Source organism: Nothobranchius furzeri, chromosome 13, assembly GCF_043380555.1.
Source record: "Nothobranchius furzeri strain GRZ-AD chromosome 13, NfurGRZ-RIMD1, whole genome shotgun sequence".
Taxonomy (NCBI): Eukaryota; Metazoa; Chordata; class Actinopteri; order Cyprinodontiformes; family Nothobranchiidae; genus Nothobranchius; species Nothobranchius furzeri.
Window position 1 is genome coordinate 57871707 of NC_091753.1, and position 23215 is coordinate 57894921.

At 41.0% G+C, this 23215-nt stretch overlaps 1 long non-coding RNA gene across 1 annotated transcript; it reads left to right on the forward strand.

Moving 5' to 3' along the window:
* The first annotated feature begins 6714 nt into the window (after nt 1-6714).
* Nucleotides 6715-11260, forward strand: LOC129155898 (uncharacterized). The gene is made up of 4 exons (XR_008560237.2): nt 6715-6787; nt 7769-7946; nt 8694-8859; nt 10781-11260. It is a non-coding gene; the product is annotated as an uncharacterized lncRNA (long non-coding RNA).
* The last annotated feature ends 11955 nt before the right edge of the window (nt 11261-23215 follow it).

Sequence of the window (23215 nt, forward strand, 5' to 3'; positions counted from 1 at the left end):
TACAGAATACTTAAACACGTCCTTATAGTTTACTACTGCTTAAGTATACACAACTCAGAATTACTTGTTCAGTAAGCACATTTCTAAGTACTTTGAACAAGGCAAGCCTAGTCAAAGTAACTTGTATTAAAGTAAAATTTACTTTGTCAGTATTAGTAACTCCAACACATAAATAGCTAGTCTCTGTACGTATAATCGGTTTGCATGCTTTTTTCAAGTAAGCGGAACTAACGAGATTTTACAGTGCAAATGCAACTAGCTGAATCTTTTCCACGTTCCTCTCTTTCGTCTGACAATGTCTGGCTTGTTCAGTGTTACTTACTGACAGCAACACGCTGACGCTAATGAAGGGGGTAAATGATGCTTATTATTACATGATGCTTCGACTCAGATGTACTGTTCTGCACATTCTTTAAAGAGGAACACGCTGTGAACCTTTTATGGAATATTCGGCTGTCCTTTGGGAGTCTTGGTCACCCTGTAGGATGCTAGGATGGAGCAGGAACCATGAAGTGTACCATCTAAAGTTAACAGGATGTAAACCCTCTATTTGCTTATGGTGTCCTATGTCAGCAACAATTAGTTTATTTTCCTTCTTTCTAACCATCTTCTTGGCCCCCCATCCACCCCCACACTAACACTCTTCCGTTATTGCTTCTTACAGGATGGATGGCCATAGCAGTCATCCAGCATTCTCGCTCACTGTGAAAGAACCACACTGTAAAAAATGACTGTGAATTACACAGTAATTTACTGTGTTTCTGTAAAGTAACTCACTGTGAATGTATTTAAAGTAAAATACTGTATAATTGACAGTAACTGTTGCAATACTGTATAAATCACAGTAATAAATGCTATACTGTAAAACTTCACAGCAGACCAAGTTCTACTGTAGTAAGTCACAGTAATATAATCACTACTGTAAGAAACAAAGCAAAATTTTACAGTAGAGTGAAAATACTGCATAAATTATGGTAATACATGCAATACTTTAAAAATTCACAGCATACCAAGTTCTACTGTAGTAAGTCACAGTAATATCATCACTACTGTAAAAAACAAAACAGGACTTTACAGTAATGGGAAATAATTGTATAAATCACTGTAATAAATACAATACTGTATAAATTCACGGCAGATCAAGGTCTACTGTAGTAAGTCACTGTAATATCATCACTACTGTAAAAAACAGAGAAAGAAATTACAGTGGTGTGAAATAATTGCATAAGTTATAGTAATGAATGCAATACTGTAGAAATTCACAGCAGACCAAGTTCTACTGTTGTAATTCACAGTAACATATTCACTACTGTCAAAAACAGAGAAAGAAATTACAGTAGTGTGAAATTACTGCATAAATTATGGTAATACATGCAATACTTTAAAAATTCACAGCATACCAAGTTCTACTGTAGTAAGTCACAGTACTATCATCACTACTGTAAAAAAACAAAACAAGACTTTACAGTGATGTGAAATAATTGTATAAATCATTGTAATAAATACAATACTGTATAAATTCACAGCAGATCAAGTTCTACTGTAGTAAGTCACTGTAATATCATCACTACTGTAAAAAACAGAGAAAGAAATTACAGTGGTGTGAAATAATTGCATAAGTTATAGTAATGAATACAATACTGTAGAAATTCACAGCAGACCGAGTTCTACTGTTGTAATTCACAGTAATATAATTACTACTGTAAGAAAAAATGCAAAAATTAACAGTAGTGTAAAATTACTGCATAAATTATGGTAATACATGCAATACTTTATAAATTCACAGCATACCAAGTTCTACTGTAGTAAGTCACAGTAATATTATCACTACTGTAAAAAAAACAAGATTTTACAGTGGTGAGAAATTTCACAATGACTTATTGTGTACTGGATAAAAACATACTGCAGAAATTCACAATAATAATATAAATTCACAGTAACATGTGTACCATAGGGAATTGCAGTACCTATTACAGTACTGTAGAAATTCACAATAATATATTGGAATTTAAAGCAACATATTATTTATTGTTGTACTAACATGTAAAGTACTTTAAAAGCGCACAGTAACCATTACAGTATACTGTTGAAATTCAGTTACATATTGTGCACTATAGAAACCTCAACCAGCTGTAAAATGTCACAGTAACGTACTGTCACGTACTGTGTAAAACTACAACCAAAGGTAATTTCAGAGTGATATCGTGTACTTCGGGAAATCACATCAAGCAACATGATACTGTAAAAATTCACAGTAATTGTTTTAATTGTACAATGTATTTTTAAGTAATTATAGCAACCAGTGCATTACTGTAAAGATTTGCAGTAACATCATATATAACCAATGGGTATAGCCTCTCCCTGGGCTGCCACCTTACGGTGGTGGAGGGGTTTGAGTTTCCCAATGATATAGGAGCTAAGTTGTCTGAGGCTTTATGCCTCTGGTAGGGTCATCCATGGCAACCAGTTTCTAGGTGAGGGATGAAAGAGAAGCCTGAAGACCTCTTATGATGAATAATTTCAATGGAAACTGTGTTCCCTTGCTCGGACGTGGGTCACTGGGGCCCCCCTCTGGAGCCAGGCCTAGAGGTGGGGTACGTTGGCGAGCCCGGCCGGGCACAGCCCGAAGAGGAAACATGGGTCCCCCTTCCCATGGGCTCACCACTCGTGGGAGGGGCCAAAGGGGTCAGGTGCAGTGTGTGACAGGTGGTAGTCGAGGGTGGGGGACCTTGGTGGTCTGATCCTTGGCTACAGAAGCTGGCTCTTGGCACATGGAATGACGCCTCTCTGGTGGGGAAGGAGCCAGAGCTGGTGTGTGAGGTTGAGAGATTCCAACTAGATATAGTCGGCCTCACCTCAACGCATGGTTCTGGTTCTGGAACCAGTTTGCTTGAGAGGGGTTGGACACTCTACCACTCTGGAGTTGCTCCCACTGAGAGGCGCCGAGCAGGGGTATGCAGGGCATACTAGTTGCCCCCATCTTGGTGCCTGTACGTTGGAGTTTACCCCGGTGAATGAGAGGGTAGCCTCCCTCCGCCTACGTGTGGAGGGACAGGTTCTGACTGTGGTCTGTGCTTATGCACCAAACTACAGTTCAGACTACCCACCCTTTTTGGAGACCTTGGAGGGGGTGCTGGAGAGTGCTCCTTCCGGTGACTCCCTCATTCTGCTAGGGGATTTTAATGCTCACGTGGGCAACAACAGTGAGACCTGGAGAGGTGTGGTTGGGAGGAACCCCCCCCCCCCCCCCCCCCCCCCCCGATCTGAATTCGAGTGGTGTTTTGTTATTGGACTTCTGTGCCAGTCATGGATTGTCCATAATGAACACCATGTTCAAACATAAAGGTGTCCATATGTGCTCTTGGCACCACGATACCTTAGGCCTCAGCTCGATGATCGACTTTGTTGTTGTTTCATCTGACCTGCAGCCACATGTCTTGGACACTCGGGTGAAGAGATGGGCGGAGCTGTCAACTGACCACTACCTGGTGGTGAGTTGGCTCAGATGGTGGGGGAGGATGCCAGTCAGACCAGGCAGGCCCAAACGTATCGCAAGAGTATGCTGGGAACGCCTGGCAGAGTCTCCTGTCAAAAGGAGCTTCAATTCCCATCTCCAATTGATAGAGGCCTCTTCACAAGCCAACAGGCAACGTTTCAAACAATTTGGTTTATTCCTATGGAAATGGCGGCACTTGGAACCCGAAATGTGGTTGTTAGAAGCCCCGCCTTTCAGGAAGTAGGAGCCCGGTTGGGACCGAACACACATCTACACACTCGTCTCGGGGCTCTGAACAACATATTTAATTTTCAAACCCAAGCAACTTTTAGAATTATGTTGTGTCCATACATTTTTTCTAACCCAGAAGGTCTGAAAGGCCAAAGGCTTGAGATCTTCTGATTTTCTGGATTTCAAATGGCCAATTAAACTAACCACTAGGATAAGGGTTATTATTCCATAAGATTATTGTAAAGCGACCCCTGGGGATCATCTGACACGAGTTTTGAGTCAGTGGGGTCAAAGGTGGCTACATAGTGGCCAAAAAGCAGTTGATTGAAATTTTAAATGACAAAATGGAGGGAAAATGAATAACTCCCAAACTTTTTGACCTAAGGAGCTGAAATGTTAATGTCTAGATTGTGGTGCTCGAGCCATACACTGTGCAAATTTTTAGACTCACAGCACCTTGGGAAGTGTCAAAAGTCACAGAGGTCAGCAATCAGAGTGGCCTTTTGGCCTGCTTTTGTCTAACAACTCAACACAACTCACGCGTTGAGATATAAACATGAAATCTGAGTATTTTGCTTATCAAACGGACTTTACCCGCATATCTCGGTGAAGTTATGATGGGACCTCTAGGGGTCTGCTAAACTTTTTTACTGGTTTTATATGTTTTTATTTTTATTGTACAGCACTTTGGTTGCATGTTTCATGCCTGTAAGGAGCTTTCTAAATACTGATTGATCGATAAGATCATTCTAAAGCAACCCCTGGGGATCATCTGACCTGAGTCTGGGGTCAAAGGTTGCTGCGTGGCAGCCAAAATGTATTTCTTTGAAATTTGAATTTAGAAAATGGTGGTAAAATGAATAACATTAAAACTATTTGACCTATGAGGCTGAAATTTGTGTAGAATAGAATAGAATAGAATAGAATAGAATAGAATAGAATAGAATAATCCTTATGTCCCACAATGTGGATATTGAGTCATAGCAGCTAGTTTGTAAAGTAAATGTTTTGCTCCAAGTTAAATATTCAGATTACAAACTAAATATGTTGGTGTGACCTAATTATTTAATTTGTAAAATAAACTTTTAAGTCTAAATTAAAATATTTGGCTTGTAATATTAATATTTAGTTGGAAACTTTAACATTTATAAATGTATGAATAATCATGGTGAAAATATTACTTAGAAAAATGAACCACCTATTTTTACCTTCTGCTAGTTTATCTTAATTGCTGCAAAAATTATGTTTGATTTTAAATGGCACCACACAGATATGTACAGAAATACAAATTATTAATACTTTAAACTATCATTCACAGCATTTTAACCTATTAACATTTTAATTATATTTCAGTTGATTGCATTTTACTTCTTCCACCAAGTCTCAGAATTAGTTTTCTGAATTATATCGTACCAATTATCATTTTTTCTACAGTCTTTGTATTAAACCCAGTTACTAGGAACTACTTTTTCTTCTGCTTTCCACAGAACAACTCATTAACTATTCAGGAAAACGGTCAGATCGGACAGATAATGATATTAACTGCATTTTGCGATGTAGGTGATGACTAACATGCAGTTATTGTGTTATTTATAAATGGTGTGTTTTTACTGGTAATTCATCTCGAGTCCCAGTATTCATGCGCTCATGCCCGGGAAAGCACCTGGCTCACGTGATCACCATCAGTGAGCGGTTCACTAGCTGTAGCCAGCGCCGTAAGAACGCCGCTGCGCCGCTCATTGGTCCAGCCGACAATTGCGCGGCAGTCCTTGGCGGTGTTCTAACCGGTTCTAACCGAACAGCGGCAAGAAAGATAAAGAACTGGAGGAAAGAACTTCAGCTGCAGGAATAAAGGGATTCGCAACGTTCTCCAGTCTGCTGCAGGACAACGAAGACTGTTTTCTCGACGTAGATGCGTGGAGCATTGCATGTAAGTGTCCTTTCTCTTTACTGACTTTTAGTCTAACATTGCTTGCTCATAAGACTAGTCACCGATATTTGAGGAAGGAAAAGTTTGAGTAAACTGCCGTTCTGGTTCAAAATGTCTTACACGTGTACTGTTTGTAAATTCAAAACTGTGTCAACTCCCGCATTTATTCGACATGTTAAAATGCACAGCAATGTCGCTAACATTAGATTTCACTGTGGCTATATGCAAATTGTCCTTCTGCTTTTTCAACAGTAATTGCTCTTCAAACGCATATGTACAGAGTCCATAGCAAACGCAAGGACATGCTTTGACCTGCAAATTTGAGGGGTGCACACTTTATTGCATAATGAACTACATATGGAAAAGACTGCACTGCAAAAACTGATTTCTAAGAAAGTAAAAACACTCATTTTATGATCCAGATTTTCTAGTTTTGAGTAAAAAAAATCTGCCAGAGGTAAGCGGTAAGAGGTAAAAAGTTGCTTGGCTAGAATTTGTAAAACTAGCAAATAAATTGATTGTTTTTTGACTTAACTTGAGCAAAACCTTGCGAGATTTCATAACTGCTGCCTTTTAACCACGAACTGCTTTAAATTCCCTCCAAATTGATGGTCAATCGAAACAATGGAAAATTTGCAATAAGTACTGGAACAGAGCACGTTGCTATCTTTTGCCGCTGACCGCTCCTGCATGTCGCCTACCGTGGGTCGAATCCTTAATAAACACTAGAAATCCAGGAGGCCTTTGCAGCGCTTTGCTGCCCGGGCCTAATTAAAAGACAACTTACATGTGTTTTTCCTTTTTATTTCTTATTCTAATGCTTTGCTGGAGTATTAGATCGAGAGCAAAAGAATGTGATCAAAGCATCCCTAGTTGCATTTTGCGTTTTGTCCTGTTCTCTCTGAGCCTCAGTGCATATACCAGGGACTGTCTTCTACATTTGCCAATTGTAAAACTTAAAAAGGAGTCTGTTAAGCTGTGTTAAACACAGTTTACTGTGTTTTTATTTTTTTTTTTGTAAAAAGTTTAATTGTGCATTTTGTTCATCTCAATTCATCAGGTTACAACAACTCCTGCTGATGCAGAGGAACAGTTCATCCTCCCAAGCACCCCAAGGCTCATCGCACTTGGTAAAACTGTCATTTAGTAAAAGCAGATATAGAGAAAAATAAATCTTAAGTTGACATTAAGACTAGTGAGGAAGTGTCATTACTGCAGTGCCCAGGGAGAACATTCCAGCACTGACTTGGTTGGTTGGGGATGAGACAATGATCATCCCCAGCCAACCTCCTGCCCACTCAGCCACTGCAACACTTTGCCAGGAAAGAGGGTTTGCGAAGCAGATCGCTCACGAAATTCGTGCGCTGCCTGCTTTTCCTCTGTTCACATCAGGCACAAAGTTTTCCTTCGCAATCAACAAGCGCTTCTGCTCAGCTGTTGCATTTCTTTTTTTAACTCTATGTTTACCAGGTACTAGCCCCCATTTACTGCTCTTTTCCTGTTTAAACACACCCCTGCGTCACCCTACCTATTTTTATATCTTCGGAAACTGCGCCGGTCCTGCTCAGCTCTTGTGTAATTAGACCAATTCCTTTAAAATTGGGTTCGTAAATAACTTGGTGTTTTTGGTATGAAACAATGCTACTGTATATATTTATCTTTGAATTAAACGTATTTGTTTATCTAAGCAAAACAGGTTCTCCCCCTCCCCATAGTTCAGCCTACACTGCGGGAATGGGTGTGTTTAATTTTCATCTCTAGTCTGTTTAGATACACAAATATGATTGCATTTATCAATCGGTGTTTTGTTTGAAAACTAGCTTTATTTTGTTAAATTTCATGGCCTGCCTCTTCTGTCTTTGACTTCCTGTCAGAACTGATGCAGCTCCCTTTCATAAAAAATAGAGCACACGCCAAAACAATTGCCACATGGCGTGAGCCTTCCCAGTGCTTCGCAGCTGCTGTGAACGACACCATAAGTCAACAAGGGCGCCGAATAGAAGCGCTCTTTGTTCCACGATGCTTAGCATCACTTCTGTGTCTGATGTGAACTATGTATCAGACATTACTTATTTGTAATTCAATTGTTGTTTTATATTTGATTATTGCAGGAGACACTATGTGGTCTGCGAACAAGTGGATGCTATCCATAGAGGGCAGAGTTGTAATCCCACTTTTGCCTCCCATACCGGATTTTACAACTGCCTTGGCTGTCCTGTTTGCCAGTTTCTATGTATTCAACATAGAATATCAGGTGGAAGCAGTCACAACACTGGAATTCGTTCAGAGGTATTGCTAATAACATTCTAACTTAACTTTGAGCTACAATTAAATTCAAGTTTATTTACAAATATTTAGAAAAATCTTAGAACTCTTCATAGTGCTGAAAGAATAGTAATTTAAAATTAGAACAGTCGGACAATATCTAAAATCATTTGCTCATACAAATATGTTCATTCAGGACAATAAACGCTGTAAGTCTAAATATCCAATCGGCGCCAAAATCATTACTATGTTTTAGCTGCACCTTGACTCTAAAGCTGCTATTCGTAATCTGCAAAATAAACTAGCTTACTCACTCAGAACTCTCACCCCTCCCATCAAGTAGCAGTCCTAGGCCATGCCCCACTGAGGAAGTGCGGTGATGTTCTGCTGCAAAATGTGCTACAAGCATAATGAGTCATGGAGCCACGTACATGCAGAAGTCTGTTTGTCGGGTGGGATTGTTTAATCATTGGTTTTGGACCAATCCATGTTTTTGGCTGAAGTTTAGACAAAATAACCACTTAATTATTTATGTTTTTCTTTAATCTCCACAAAATATTTCTAAGAATGTTGTGTTAAAATGTTAATAGGCATGAAAAAAATCTGTTAGATTACTTATTTTGCAGATTAAAGATAGCAGCTTTAAATTTCTTATCCTTTCAAGTTGATTTCTATAAGCTTTTTGATCTGTTCTGAGAGGACTTTTGTTATGATGATGTGCTCACCAAACTGTCCATAAGTTATATTAACCTATATTTTCATTTCTATTAGGTTCCTTGCCAGGATCAATCCAAATTCCATCAAGTGCACAGCCAAGGTCCAGACGAGCAGAAAAACTGGCAGAACTGTGAAGAGAAAGACAACGGATATAAATCCACGCGTCGTTTCATTCATGAACGCCTTCTCTGCATTTGACTGGCAAAACAGCTAGCTTAAGGTGAGGTTCTGATACTGGTCACTACATCTACGAAGATGGGTTTGGTCTTTATTTGTCAAAAGTAGCGTAAACATATGGAGCCCATAAGGGGACATGAGCAACAAAAATATTGTGCGTACCAGTAATTTTCTCGTGCGCACAATTTAATAACTTGTGCGTAAGAGATACTTTATCATCAGCTAATAAAAGTTAAAAGCCAGATGTTTTTGTCAAAAATTGGAATAGACTTTAATCATGAGTTGTAAGATCCACATCCCTACTGGCTATATTATTAGAATTATTCTCACAATCTATGACCTAATGCTTGGATGTGACCAGAGGGCTCATGCTGTAGGCTATGTGCATTTGTAACAGATCATAGTCTTGGATTTGGAACTACAAAAACAAAGAAAAACGCTGAAATGAGGAAAAGCTGGCCAGAGAAATGGAATGTGCAACATTCCTTGGCACCCCTGGCTACTTTATGCAAAGAAACTTCATCTTCACTCATCACTACAGTTAATGGCATGCTACACTTGTAACGGGGTTGGGCGATTTGTATAATTTTTCCAACCTCCAATTGTCAGTCCAATAACTGACGATAGACGATACATTCGCAGATGTGTCTCTGAGCAACATAATCATGCACCGATTGAATTGCGAACAAAAAAGAATCCCAATCATGGATATTTTAAATGGAAGCACAGCACATAGATGTTTGATGGAAGAGAAATTTATATTCTTCCTACTTATTGTTTAATTTTGTATCTGGTCGAGTGTACGTCACAACGGTTGTTATAAACACGTTTATAGTGTTATAAAGAAGCCTCATCTTTGTTTCCCTGTGGCGCACACCATTGTGGTATTTTATTTTACTTAAATATTTTCTTGTTTTAACATAGGCGTTTGCACCTGGGCGCATTAGTGACTTAGCAGGACAAAATGAAGGGAGTGAAGCATCCTGTCAGAGACATTGAGGATCTTTGTGTCTCTGGGAGGAAGCGGAGCCACAAGTGAGCCTCGTGAGGAGAATGGCGAACCTTATTGCAAAGCCAAATGCTACGGCTTTTTACATTACATTAGTGGTTATTTTGGTCTTGATAATGTCGACAATAATATCGTTTATTGTCAATAATTTGTTGAACAGCATTCCAGGTCAAGATGAACCTTAAATTAAATGAACCATGCAAGGAGAAATTCTTGGGGAAAAGATTTTTATTTTCACACAGGGATTAAGGATGGGTGCCGAATAGAGTTGGCTATCGATTCAAATTTCAAGAGTCGATTTGATTAAGATTCTCAAGATTTAGAACCGATTATTGCAATTCAGTTCAATTTGCTATATCCATTCAGGTCAGTGAACTCTTCTTTTTTTTTTTTTTTTTTGCTGTTATCTGACTATGTAGTTGTGCAGTATATTAAAATAGTAACATTCAACAACAAACTAATGAAATATTAGCAGTTTAAAATGGCTGTAAGGCCCAATCTCTCTCTCTCAGAATGTAACTTTTCACAAACAAGCTGTCTGAATCAGCAAACTGAACCAGGAACAGCCAACAGAAGATGTAAGATGTACACACAAATGCATCAATGGAACACAAACCTAGGGCATTATGAACAATAAGAAAGTAAGAATCCATCCAAAAGCTATGTGCACACACACACAAACACACTTATTTTTTGATTTTTATACGGTCCTCACTAAACACAAATGCTTTTTAACCATATTTGTCAGATAAATTTTTTGGCTTGAACATGTTGACCTTCCCTTAAATGTAATCATTTGGTCCAAGAAAATGTCCATGTCCATGTCTGGACCACAGATGGCTGGGATACGTGGAATATTCATTTGTGTTGCGCTCCTTGACTTCCATTGACTTCACATTCCCTCTTCATCTGTCTTAATTAGCTGAGTTTTTTATTGTGATTGTTTTATTTTCAGGACGTTGCTGTGGAGCAGCCCTACAGAACTGATGGACTGGGTGAGGGACCCTAAGAGGCAAGAAGTCTGTACCTAGAGTACACATTTTTTTTACATCGCGTTATATGGAAAAATAGTGTTTTTTTGTTGACATGTCAATGCCACTGTTTTGACTGTTTTAAGGTTAATGAGGTTTGTAATATTGCAATATGTTCACAACATGTTCTAGAAACACGATGGTGATCATGTATCATTATTTATCTGGATACTTCTATCCATTGTTTTAAGTAGTTTTTGTGTTCTTTGAATACACAAATGTTCACAGCATGTATACAAAAATGTTGACATGTTATTGCCTGTTTTTATAGATATGGCTATGGCTAGTTGTATTGTAATGTGTGTACAACATGTTCTAAGAACTTAATGATGATTATACTTTTTTGCCAATGTTATCTGTGGATATTTATATCCATTGTTATAGAAATAAATGGGCAAATGTAACTTTTGTTGTCCTAATTTATTTAGTAAGATACAGCATAACATAAATCAAAAGAACACCTGCAATATTTTAACTTTAAAAGACAGTAATGCAATTTTTACTATACAGTTAAAGTACTATTTTTAGCCAAAAATACTAAACTTGGAATTTACTGTTATTTCATTTATAGTTAAAACACCAATGGTGTAATCACAAGCGCAGCAATTGAAAAATTAAATTTATTTTACAGTGAAACATGGTAGCAAAATTAGTTAATTTATAATTGCAGTAATCCTACTGTAAAAAGGGAAATTCATGCAGTGTTTTGAAGTACGGTTACAATAACAGTACTTTTACATAAACAGTAAAGCACTGTGTGTAGTTACAATTAATTTTGCAGTTATCCCAATATTACTGTAATATAAACAGTAATATATAAAATGTACTGTGTTAGATTTTGAAGTTAAAATAATGTATACTATAACAAAACATACAGTAATTGTTAGTTACTGTGTTCAGTTCTTTAGTTACAATACTGTATTTTTTTTTACAATAACTTACTGGTTTATTACTGTGAATTTTACAGTGTGTTTGTTATTTAATTTTCATAGTTACAATCACGTTACTGTAATATATACAGTGATACACAATATTTACTCTTTTTAATTTTACAGTAAGTCACTGCCATAACACATACAGTAAGTGTTAATTACAGTGTTCAGTTCTACAGCTACAATACTGTATTTTTTTTTACAATAACTTACTTGTCAATTGCTGCCGGTTAATTACTGTGAATTTCACAGTTGGCTTGTTATTTAATTTTACAGTTACAACAATGATACTGTAATATAAAAACCAGTACATGCTATTTACTGTGTTATATTTTACAGTAAATAAATAATACTGTAATATTACATACAGTAAATGTTAGTTACTGTGTTCTGTTCTACAGCTACAACACTGTAATTATTTTTACAATAAACTTACTTGTCAATTGCTGCCGGTTAATTACTGTGAATTTCACAGTTTGTTCGTTACAGTGCAGCCATTAATGAATTTTTCATGGCCGTGACATTGTCCAGCTCGACTTTACGGTTCTATTTTTTCCTCCTCGGGCTTGAGCAGTGTAATGCAGCTCCTGTATCGTATTGGCAGCAATATTTTCTCTGTATAGATCCTGCAGTCTGTGGTGTGGTATGTTGGAGGCATTGATTTTCTTTCCTGACTCATCCTACGCATCTCTTTGTAGAGGATGTAATGCTGCCCTGGGTTGTGTGGTCGTTGATGGATCACCTTTGAGAAGCACCTGACTCCATCTCCCTAAATATCTCTTCTCCAAGTGGATTCTCCTTATCTTGCCCCGTAAGTACTACAGTTTGCACTGTGGTGGAAAAATAAATGCCGGCTTCAGAACAGTCAACGGGCAAACATCGATTAGAAAGGCAAACTCCTGCAGAGGGTGGAGTAAGTCGTTGCTGCAGGCCACGGCTCTTCCTTACCCTGAAAACCTCCCGTTCATCTCTATCCCCAGTTCATACATCTTTACCCAACATGATTGCTCTACTATGGGAGCATTAAGAGAAGTAAAAAATAAAAAGGTAAACATTCTGATACACACAAAGTCCACTTGGATCTGGTTAGAATATACATATCCATATATATATATATATATATATATATATATATATATATATATATATATATATACATATACATATATATATATATATATATATACATATACATATACATATACATATACATATATATATATATATACATATACATATATATATATATACATATACATATATATACATATACATATATATATATATATATATATATATATGTATATATATGTATATGTATATGTATATATATGTATATGTATGTATATGTATATGTATATATATGTATATGTATGTATATGTATATGTATATATATGTATATGTATATATATGTATATGTATATATATATATATATATATATATATATATATATGTATATGTATATATATATATATATATATGTATATATATATATATATATATATATGTATGTATATATATATATATATATATAAGCACCAGCATGATGAGATTTGTACCAAACGTTGTTATTTACCACATGATGTATTTTCTCAACAGCTTTGCTGAAAATAGAATTCCACTCTTCAACATTCCATCCATTCTTCCTGTGATTTTGAAGAAGGGTTTGCACGAGAGTCTACTCCCAGTTAAGCCCCCTTCAGACAGGCCATGAAAAACGGAAATGTTCCGGACTCTGTCCGTAAGACCTTTGTGTCTGAATACAAACATCCGGATAACGTGTTCCGGAATTTATCCGGACGAAGCCCCTAGTAACAGGTCCGGACTTGTTACGGACATGGTGGTTGCTTCAGACTGGTGAGGTAAAGTTCCGGACAAGGGGGAGGGGGAGGAGGAGGGGACCGTGGGACGCTGTGCGCACCTAGATAGCCCGCTGCTGTAGCATGCGGCGAACCACGGCAGCTCGCCTCCTACGGTACCACCTAGACGCGCGACGGAGCGCTTCACACCGCTTCAGTGATTCCTTTAACCATTGAGCTTCATCATCCAGGTCTCTTATGCGTCTTCGTGTGCGCAGAATTATGCTTAAGCGCCTCGTGATTTTTATCTTGAGAGGCGCTATAGAAATGATATTTTCTTCTTCTTCTTCTTCTTCTTAACATGAGTCCGATTTCCCCCCCCCCCCCCCCCCCCCCCGCACCCCCGCCACCGTCAGACATCTGGAACTTTTCCCTGTTGTGTGAACGCAGCCAAAAGGACAAGTTCTGGTACAAAAGTGGTGTGTCTGAAAACACAATTCCGGTTAAAAACTGGATTGAATTGTCCACAAATGTTCCAGAATGTCTGTCTGAAAAGGGCTTTAGTGTCACGACTCCCAGACTTACACCCTCCTCTGCCTCTGCTGCCTCCTCAGTCAAGCCCTCAGCCACTTAATTACCATCACCTGCACCCTATCAGCTCATCTCACTCACCTGCTCCCCCTGATATATATTCACCAGCCAGCCACCGGTCCCCTGCCAGATTGTTGAACACTTTTTGCTAGTAGATCTTGCAGCCTTGCACCTTGCCTGATCACAGCCTCCGGACCTCGTTTTCACGCCTGACCCCTGCCTAGGACTCTGCCAGTCATCTACCCTCGCCTGTCTTTGACCCCTTCTCTAGCCTGCTCCATTTACCCGCTTCGCCTCGTTCTGGTTTTTGACCCAGGCCCCCTCTCCGACTCTGTCTCCAGCCCCGCCCTCCTCTGGTAACGTCACATCCAGTAAAGACTTTTTAAGGAACTTTACTGTGTTTGGTGTCGTCACGGGGCTTCCAAGTTCTGGTCGTGACGGTTAGGGCGTGTACACAAAACCTCTAGGACCGGTAAGCGTCCCAATCTTGAGTCCAAATCACTTTAGTAGACTCCTTTCAACGAGGAGGACGAGCTGCTCTATTTGGAGTTCCTCCAGATGAGAGATCTCTTAACCTTTCTCCCAAGACCTCACCAGACCATAGCCACCCTATTCAATCCAGCACCTTCACTGTTAAGCCTTGGTTTCATTGAAAGGTCCGGGACAGGTCGGAGCGGGCTGGTATGGACTGGTTTGGGTCGGCAATTTCAAGAGAGCCAGTTTGACCCTCACTTGGAGAGCGGGGTTAAACCTAAGTGTGTATCATCCTGTATGTTGCTATCGCCGACCATAGAGAAGAAGAATGTCTGTAGTTCCGAAGCCGACCAAACCTCGCTGCTACTTGCTGGCATCTTCACACAACCGTGTCTAAATAATCATACAAACAACAGCTCTCCAGGGTTTATTTTGCTTGTTGCAAGCAGTGACATTATTCTGTTGCCCAGTCATTGCACTGTGTTGTGTGACGCCGGGTTCTCTGCTCTAGCTGAACCGCTCCGCCACAGCCGTACTGCTCCTCTGCCTCATAGACCTACCACTAAAGTGGGACCATAGATGGCGCGGTCCAGGTTGGTTGAATGGTCCGCTTTCACAACAGTCCCTCGGAGGGACCAAAGCTTTGCAGACCACAACATTGCTCTGACAAAAATGGTAAAGGGCCTGAATTTCTATAGCGCCTTCTTAGGGTTCTGCTTCACAACACAATCAGTCATATGAGCTACGATGAAGCCACAGCTGCCCTGGGGCGCATTGACAGAGGCAAGGCCTGCCAAATACTGGTGCCACCGGCCCCTCCGACCACCACCAGCAGGAAAGGACGGTTAGGTGTGTAGCCCAAGGACACAGCAGCATTCTCTGGTGGGAGCTGGAATCAAACCAGCAACCTTTTGATTGGTGGACAAACTACTTCTGGAGCTACTGCTGTTCCACTACTGCAGACGACACCAAGACTGACAAACTTGACTTACTTTAGTCTCTTTTTTGAAGATGAAAAATCATCATTACAAAGCAATTTACGAGACAGAATAAAAAAATAGACTTAAATAGATTCTAATCCAAACACCGAGCCGATACTTTAACGCCCCGTTGCCGCTTTTCCAACAGCTCAGTAATCTTGAGGTCACATGCAGTTAAAATTACAAGCTTTCTCTCGGGTCTGTGTATGTTCTCATCCACGCGAAGCAGAACATTACATTTACAGGCAGCAGAGAGAACATTAAAATGATGGTGAGAAAGATTTGATGTCCTGGTGCGGAGCAGCAAAGTGTCATTTATTCATCCGGGGGAGCCTCCCGGCACCAAGAACAAGCTGCGGGTCGCTCTCCGAGTACAAAACACATTTATGTTACCCGTGTGTGTGTGTGTGTGTGTGTGTGTGTGTGTGTGTGTGTGTGTGTGTGTGTGTGTGTGTGTGTGTGTGTGTGTGTGTGTGTAGGGGGATGACGGCCGGCCCTGTGGAGGACCTCTCACTGTTCGGTTTAATAGAGCGGCCCTGGAGCGAAAAATCTCATGCATCCTAAAACGCGTTTTTCCAACAGGCGGTCATTAGGGAGAGCGGCCCTGTGAAGCTGTTCACTGCATCCTGCATGAGGCAGGTCAGACAAAAACACTCACTCATGCATTTTGGAATTTCTCCTCTAAAGTCTCCCCGCGATTCTTTGAAAATGTGTTGAAGTGTTTTTGCATTTTCCTATTTAATTTCTCACATGCCCTGCGAGCGTTTAAATAATTTATGAGCTGTTGTGGTTATCCTGCTTCGTCTGTGGCACCGCGTCCTCTCATGTCAGATGACTTAAACATGGATGACCAAATAGAATCCTTTTATTCAACAAACTACTGGCAGACTGTGACATCACTACAGTGCCAAAGCTGATCGTTTGGTTTCAAGAGGTCAATGTCTACAGCTGCTTCTTGGAGAAGGATGCCCTGTTCTCATAAAAAATAAAACATCTGTTCAGAGTAGGGTGATGTTAAAATAATTTCAGTTCCGTTTCCTAGTTTTCAAGATTCAGGGTCAAAAAACTGGACATGTGTTAAAGGGGCATAATGGAAGTTTGACGGCCAAAACATGTATAGAAATAATAAATGTCTTCTTCATACATTCTCCTGCAATGCCCTGGTCCTGTAGAATGAGCCCTGGCATTTTTACTGTGATTGCCTGTTTTTCTGTAAAATCACAGAAAAAGAGAGATGCTCGGGTCGAGCAGGCTGCTTCATGCGCGTTCACGCTCAGGCATCGCCCGTAGCATTTGCTATCCGTAGCTTTAGCAGCAGAGAGAGAGGCAGTGCCACTTTGTCGCTGTTCCTAACGCCTAGTGACAAAGCTAGCTACATTTCTGAGGACCCTTAGCTACTTTCTGTAGAACTTTCTTCTAGATATTTCCTGCTAATTAGCAACAAAATAGCCATTTTCACTCCGAACCGTTCTTTGAACGTTGTTTCAGCTGTCATCAAGGATGTAAAAGTTACAGATACTGTGGATGCTACTAGAGTGTAGCACACCTAGTAAGATGTTGGACTCTCGTGCAGAAGACCTGGGTTTAATTCTGGATGAGAACATAGTTTATTTAGAGTTTCTTTTTTACATTAATGGTATTTTTTTTTACAGTAAGATGACCAAATTTTTATTTGAGACTCGCCGAACGGCATTGAATTCACAGATAAAAAAGATGTGGGTTCAACTTTCATTTTGGAACAATTTTTCAAGCAAGGGAAGGGAATGATCTGAGCATGCAGGAGGACTGACCCATCATAAACCTTTGTCGGCTGTGCTGAAGAGAAAGGTACAGAACCACATTATTTCATTAATTAGCTGCACGTTCTCCTGTCCTCTGTCCTCCGGGCCACACACACACACACACACACACACACACACACACACACACACACACACACACACACACACACACATACACACACACACACACACACACACACACACATGCACGCACGCACGCACACACACACACACGCACACACGGGACTGTCTCAGCTGTTATTTTCATTAAGGAGTGTGCATGTACAGCATGCGCGCCTCGTGCACGAGCCTGCTGTTGAAGCTGCCGTTACGCTTTTGGCCTGAGGGGGCAATCACGAGCATAAAAATTCAAAAGTCCGTAAAGTCCCTTTAAAGTGTTTCCGGTGGATTCTTCTTTGTTGGTATTCTGTGTTTTGGTTGAAATCCGGTGGAAATTAGAAATGCGGAATAGAAAATTTAGAACGACTAAAAATCAGAAGATTAGTCCCAGTTCCAACCAATGGTCGATCCTCAACCCTAGTCATCGGTATCACTTCAAAAGCATAATTTAAAGCAAAGGTGAGCTATTTTATTACAGCAGCCCATTGTGAGGATTCTATTCAGCTACAAAGTGAGCCAGCTTTAACTCATACTCACAAAAATATCATTTTAGAAGCATAAAGTTTTCATTTCAGAGACCTGTAAACATTAATATCACAGACAGAAACATGTCTGAGAGAAGAGGAACAGTGTTCAGGTTTGGTTTGCAGCAGATCCACCGATCCAACTGAAAGTCATTCGAGACTCATCAAACTCCTTAATCTAATTTATCAGTACAGCCTGAAAATGATAGAAGTAGATTGAATGGTTTTCATTCACTTGTGTCATATTTTACAATATTTAAATAGATGCCATTTGTTTAAAAATCAGAACTGAGAGGAAAATATTCATCAACTGACAATGCAGAGGAGACATAAAAGATGATTCATCTTGATTTTAAATAAGGAAGGGATGCATGGACGATTGTAAGACTCATTGACAATGAGAGAAGATATCATGTCCAAGTGGGTGGAGGAGAAAGAATGAAGAAGAGAGAAAAAATGATCAAAGCGAGCTGAAAAGGATGCGAGGAAACAGATTTCATGTTTTGTTTCTTATTTTTATGGCTGTAAAAAGGAGGAGTGTGACGGTGTAGGAAGTGTGTTTACAGCCATGTTGTTGGTGTGTGTGTGTGTGTGTGTGTGTGTGTGTGTGTGTGTGTGTGTGTTTCGGGTAGAACAGATGCAAGCAGATGAATGATGGCAGCAGATAAAAAGCACGTGTGTGTGTTTCCTTTAAGAGTGTGTGGCGATCTTCTGAAGAGTTTGAGTGTGGAAGTCAAAAGTGTGAGCTTGAGCTGAGGAGTGTGTGTGTGTGTGTGTTTCTGCTCGGCGGTGGTGGGCGGCATGCTAGATCCTGATAGTCGGTCTGTTTTTACAAGTATGGGAATGTGAACGTGTGTCAGCATGTGTGGGTTTGGGATTGGTTTGGTTGACTTATCTAAAAGAATTATCCAGGTTCATTATGTGAGTGGATAACTCACTTTTACGTCATATATCTCTATACATGTGAGCAGTTAGAGGAGTGTTTACAGGGCAAAGCATCAGCTGTTCACATCGAGCACTGAAGCGCGATGCGGACTGAGATGTTGTTTGCTTGGTTTTCTATTAGGATCACTGATGGATGGTTGCAATGTTCTTCGTTATGAGTGTTGGGTTCATTCAAAGACGGATGTGTAATAAACATTGTTTTCAAAAAATGTTTTGGAAATGGTTTAAGCGGCAAACAATTTCAGCACAGAGTATTCGGCTGGAGGAAAAAATAGCTTCAGACGGCAGGTTTTAGAGATTTATTTCCTGATATTTTGACATCTCTCCTCTGATTGGCTAACAGCAACACGCCTCCATCACTGACTCTGTCTGCTCTGCATCGTTGCCGTATTATCTCCACGTATAACACAGGTCTGGAGGAGTTCTGCTGTGTGTTGGAGTTGCTAATGCTAACATTTAGCTTCTACTAGCTGGACGCTAAACCAACAACAGCCTTCCCTGTCGTGAGTCACGATGGGTGAGTCCATGAATGTTAAGCGACAGTGTGACATAGATCTGTCAGGCTTCTCTAATCCTAGAGTTTCACCGTCTGTTTTCTTACAGATGAGACTACCCGCAGAGTGAAGACACCGGTGGTGCCCGTGGTTGTTGGGGCGCTCGGGTTAGCACCCCACAGACCGGGGGATAGCTAAGGCAGATCCCAGGAAAAATATCAGACATCTCAGTTCAGAAAAGAGCAGTTCTAGGAACAGCTAAGATACTGCAGAGCCCTCAAGCTCCCAGGCCTCTGGTAGAGGACCCGAGCTTAGAAGGACCACCCGTAGGCTTTCTCAAGTTTTTCTTGGAGGCCCTGGTATTTCTCTAGTTTCTCGTGTTCCTTTTTCCCGATGTCGCCGCAACACAACCACAACGGCGGTCCTCTGTTGTTTGTCCACCACCACAATGCCCCCACTTTGACCATGGGGCTTCCAGTCCATACCTGCACAGATCTGTGGCCTTCTCTTAGAGACGCTAGTCACTTTGCATTGCTGTTACGTGATGCCTCCTTCTCCAAAATGCCCTTCCAGTGCTGTTCAGTCTCCAGCCTAGGTGGGTCTACTCTGCTGTTGTTACCCTGCTACTGAGAGTACACTTTAACTGGGGGGTCGAGAAGAACAGGTTGATTTGTCTGGTTTCACTTTCTCTCGTATATCTCTTTAGGCGGTTGGCCAAGGCTTGGAGCCTTTGTTTGGCAGTTTCCAGTGCTTCAGGTATGGGGTTCTGTAGCTCTTGGGTCCGGGTTTTCTCACCGGGCCTTTTTGGAGCTCTGATTGTTGGCTCACTTCTGTCCATGCTGCCTTGATTTTGGCTTCCAACCTTCTCTTCCATGGTGGATATTGTCTCCCATGTTTGCCAAGCATCTCAAGGTTCACCACATCTGAAGTGTATATCAGCTCAATGGTTTCAGTGATGGTGGTTGTAGGAATCGTTCTCCATGCTTCCAGGATTTCTGATGGTACTTCACTCAGCCTTGTCGGGGTTGCCCGGCGTTTATCCCATCTTTTAGGTCATTTGCTGCCTTGTTCAGTGTAGATTCACTTATTGGGGCTTCATACCCAGTCTATGGATATAAATGGCCTGTATTTGATATAGCGCCTTCTAGAGTTCTTGAAACACCCCAAGGCGCTTTACAACACAATCAGTAATTCACACATTCACACACTGGTGGGGATGAGCTATAATGTAGCCACAGCTGCCCTGGGGCGCACTGACAGAGGCGAGGCTGCCGAGCACTGGCGCCACCGGTCCCTCCGACCACCACCAGCAGGCAACGTGGGTTAAGTGTCTTGCCCAAGGACACGACGACAGCGACAGACTGAGCGGGGCTCGAACCTGCAACCTTCCGATTACGGGGCGAGCACTTAACTCCTGTGCCACCGTCGCCCCAATGGGGAGTTGATGTTAACGTCTCTCTGACCTTGTGTCCTGGCTCCCCCTTGCCGTAGCATTTGTGCTGTATCTTGTCAATCTCAAGTTGTGATAGCAGTTGCCGTTTGTGGATGTTGGAACACTCAGCTACTAGTTGTTTGGCTGTTAAGTGTTGAGTGCAAGTTTCAAAGTAACCATTCTACCTGCATTATCTGCATGTAGCCCCATCTGACTAGGGTTACTGGAGTAGTAGCATTCCAACAGATCCAGGTTCTTGCATCTCGCCCACTTCCGTTTTGTTCCAGTAGCCCACTTTTTGTCCCGGTGCTCTGGTGCCCAACATCTGATGCAGACCTTGTTTGTCTATGGGACATCTGAGCTGGCATCTCATTCAATTTGGTTGCTTTCATCATGGTATAAGGTAGGCAAACATCACCAAGGCTCTTACCTAAGAATCCTGGGTAAGCAGCAGTCCCACTGAAGGCCAACACTGGATGTTGCTCTTTCTTTCTCCAACCCGGTTTTGAATCTGGGTCCACTACATCTTTGTTTATAACTTTGGTTTTAACAGTTACCTCATAAGCCTTTAAATAGATTATAAGGAATCAATAATCATTATTGATAATGTTTTGTGTCAGCTTGATTCAAGATGACCTTATCAGCCAATCAACGTTGGAAAACAGAAGAAAGGTTCTTATTTCAGTCGTTTTTTTTGGATGTTCAGCTGCAGTTTTGTGTGGTAGCCGCCAAGTCGTTTCCAGCACTTCCTCTGAGATCATGCAATTATGTTATTATACATTATTTAGATCTTTATTAGGGTTAGGGTTATTGATATATGACATGATACATTTCACTATTAACTGCACCTTCATAAGTCCAATTCTAAATTTAATAATTGCAATATGGCATTTTATTCCTTAACATAGTGGAGCCTAAAGTTCATGGAGAGGACAGAAATACTGAGCAGCATCACAGTGAAGTTGTACTCTGTTGGAATAATAATCTTGAATAATAGTAAAAAGGCTTGCATAAAGCAAAATGACTTGCAATTGTGAAAATTGCCTTCATTCTCATCCAGACATGCTGTGATGTGAATTTGCGAGCAATCTGTGCTACATTCTGTATCACTCTGAGGGAGCTCCGTGAGAGGAGAGCATTTTAAAGACATATGTGAAAACCAGAGGTTAATAGTTACAGATAAGTTACTGTTATTATGTTACCTGATGTGTAAAAATGTTTTTAAAGAATGCTTGGACCAGTAGCTGCAGAACAAACGCACCAATCAGCAAGATAGATCACACAGCATGATGATTTTCCCTGAAGTTGTCGACGAAGCCCCAAACTTCCTAAAGTGACTGTCGTAAAATGCAACAGAAACCCATAATCTGTTTTTGCAAAGCTCTTTTAATTCCCTCCACTGGATAATTCTGTCCAGCAGAGCACTGTAAAAAACTTTAACTGGTTTCAAAATAATCTTGGCAACATTGAGAGGTCCAATCCTTTCCAATGCACATACAGGGGTTCCCCCAGCGCTTTATAAGCCTGGCGGCCCGCCAGGCTTTGCTTGGCCACCCGCCAGGCTAACTGTCATGCCCTGCCCCCCTCCCCGACCCTACCGTGTCCGCTGACACGAACGGCGCAACAAAACTAGCGATTGATAACAATTTTTCAATGATGAGAACGGGAGAAGGGGCTCCCGGATGTCCTGCCGGTACAGACCCAGTTGGACACATCATGGATTCCTGGAAACAGTGGAACTTGATTTGTTTATCTCAGCTGTTTGTCGAGGACTCTGAAGACGTGTGGATATTCGTGGTGTTGATGTCAGGTTTCCTGCTCATTGGCCTTGGAGGCTACCTGGCTTACCGGAAAATTAACGAGCTGTCAAGGAATGTTGGCCTGATCCCGGAGTTCAGGGATGGTTTGCACCGCGTTGTGAATTCACAGACTCACATAACTGTCGAGATGAGTCGTAAGCTTGGGACTTTGGCCGAGATTCATTCAGTGGCACAAATGATGGATGACATGAGAGGAAATTATCTCTGTCTGGCCCCAAAACAATTTCTAATCAAAATCTGGCGTCCTTGAACCTGCAAGGCTCCAACAAAACTCCCCCCTCAGAAGATATGTGGAATGTGCTGTCGCTATGGCAACTCTGCCTCCTTTCCCAGCCTGGGCAGGACAGCGGGAAGGCCGCCGAGGCGTCCAGGGTCACTGCAACCCTCCAACCCTCAATGCTCCCCCACCTATCCACACTGAGGTGACATGTGCTGCTTATCGTGGCTGCAGGAACTGAAGCTGGG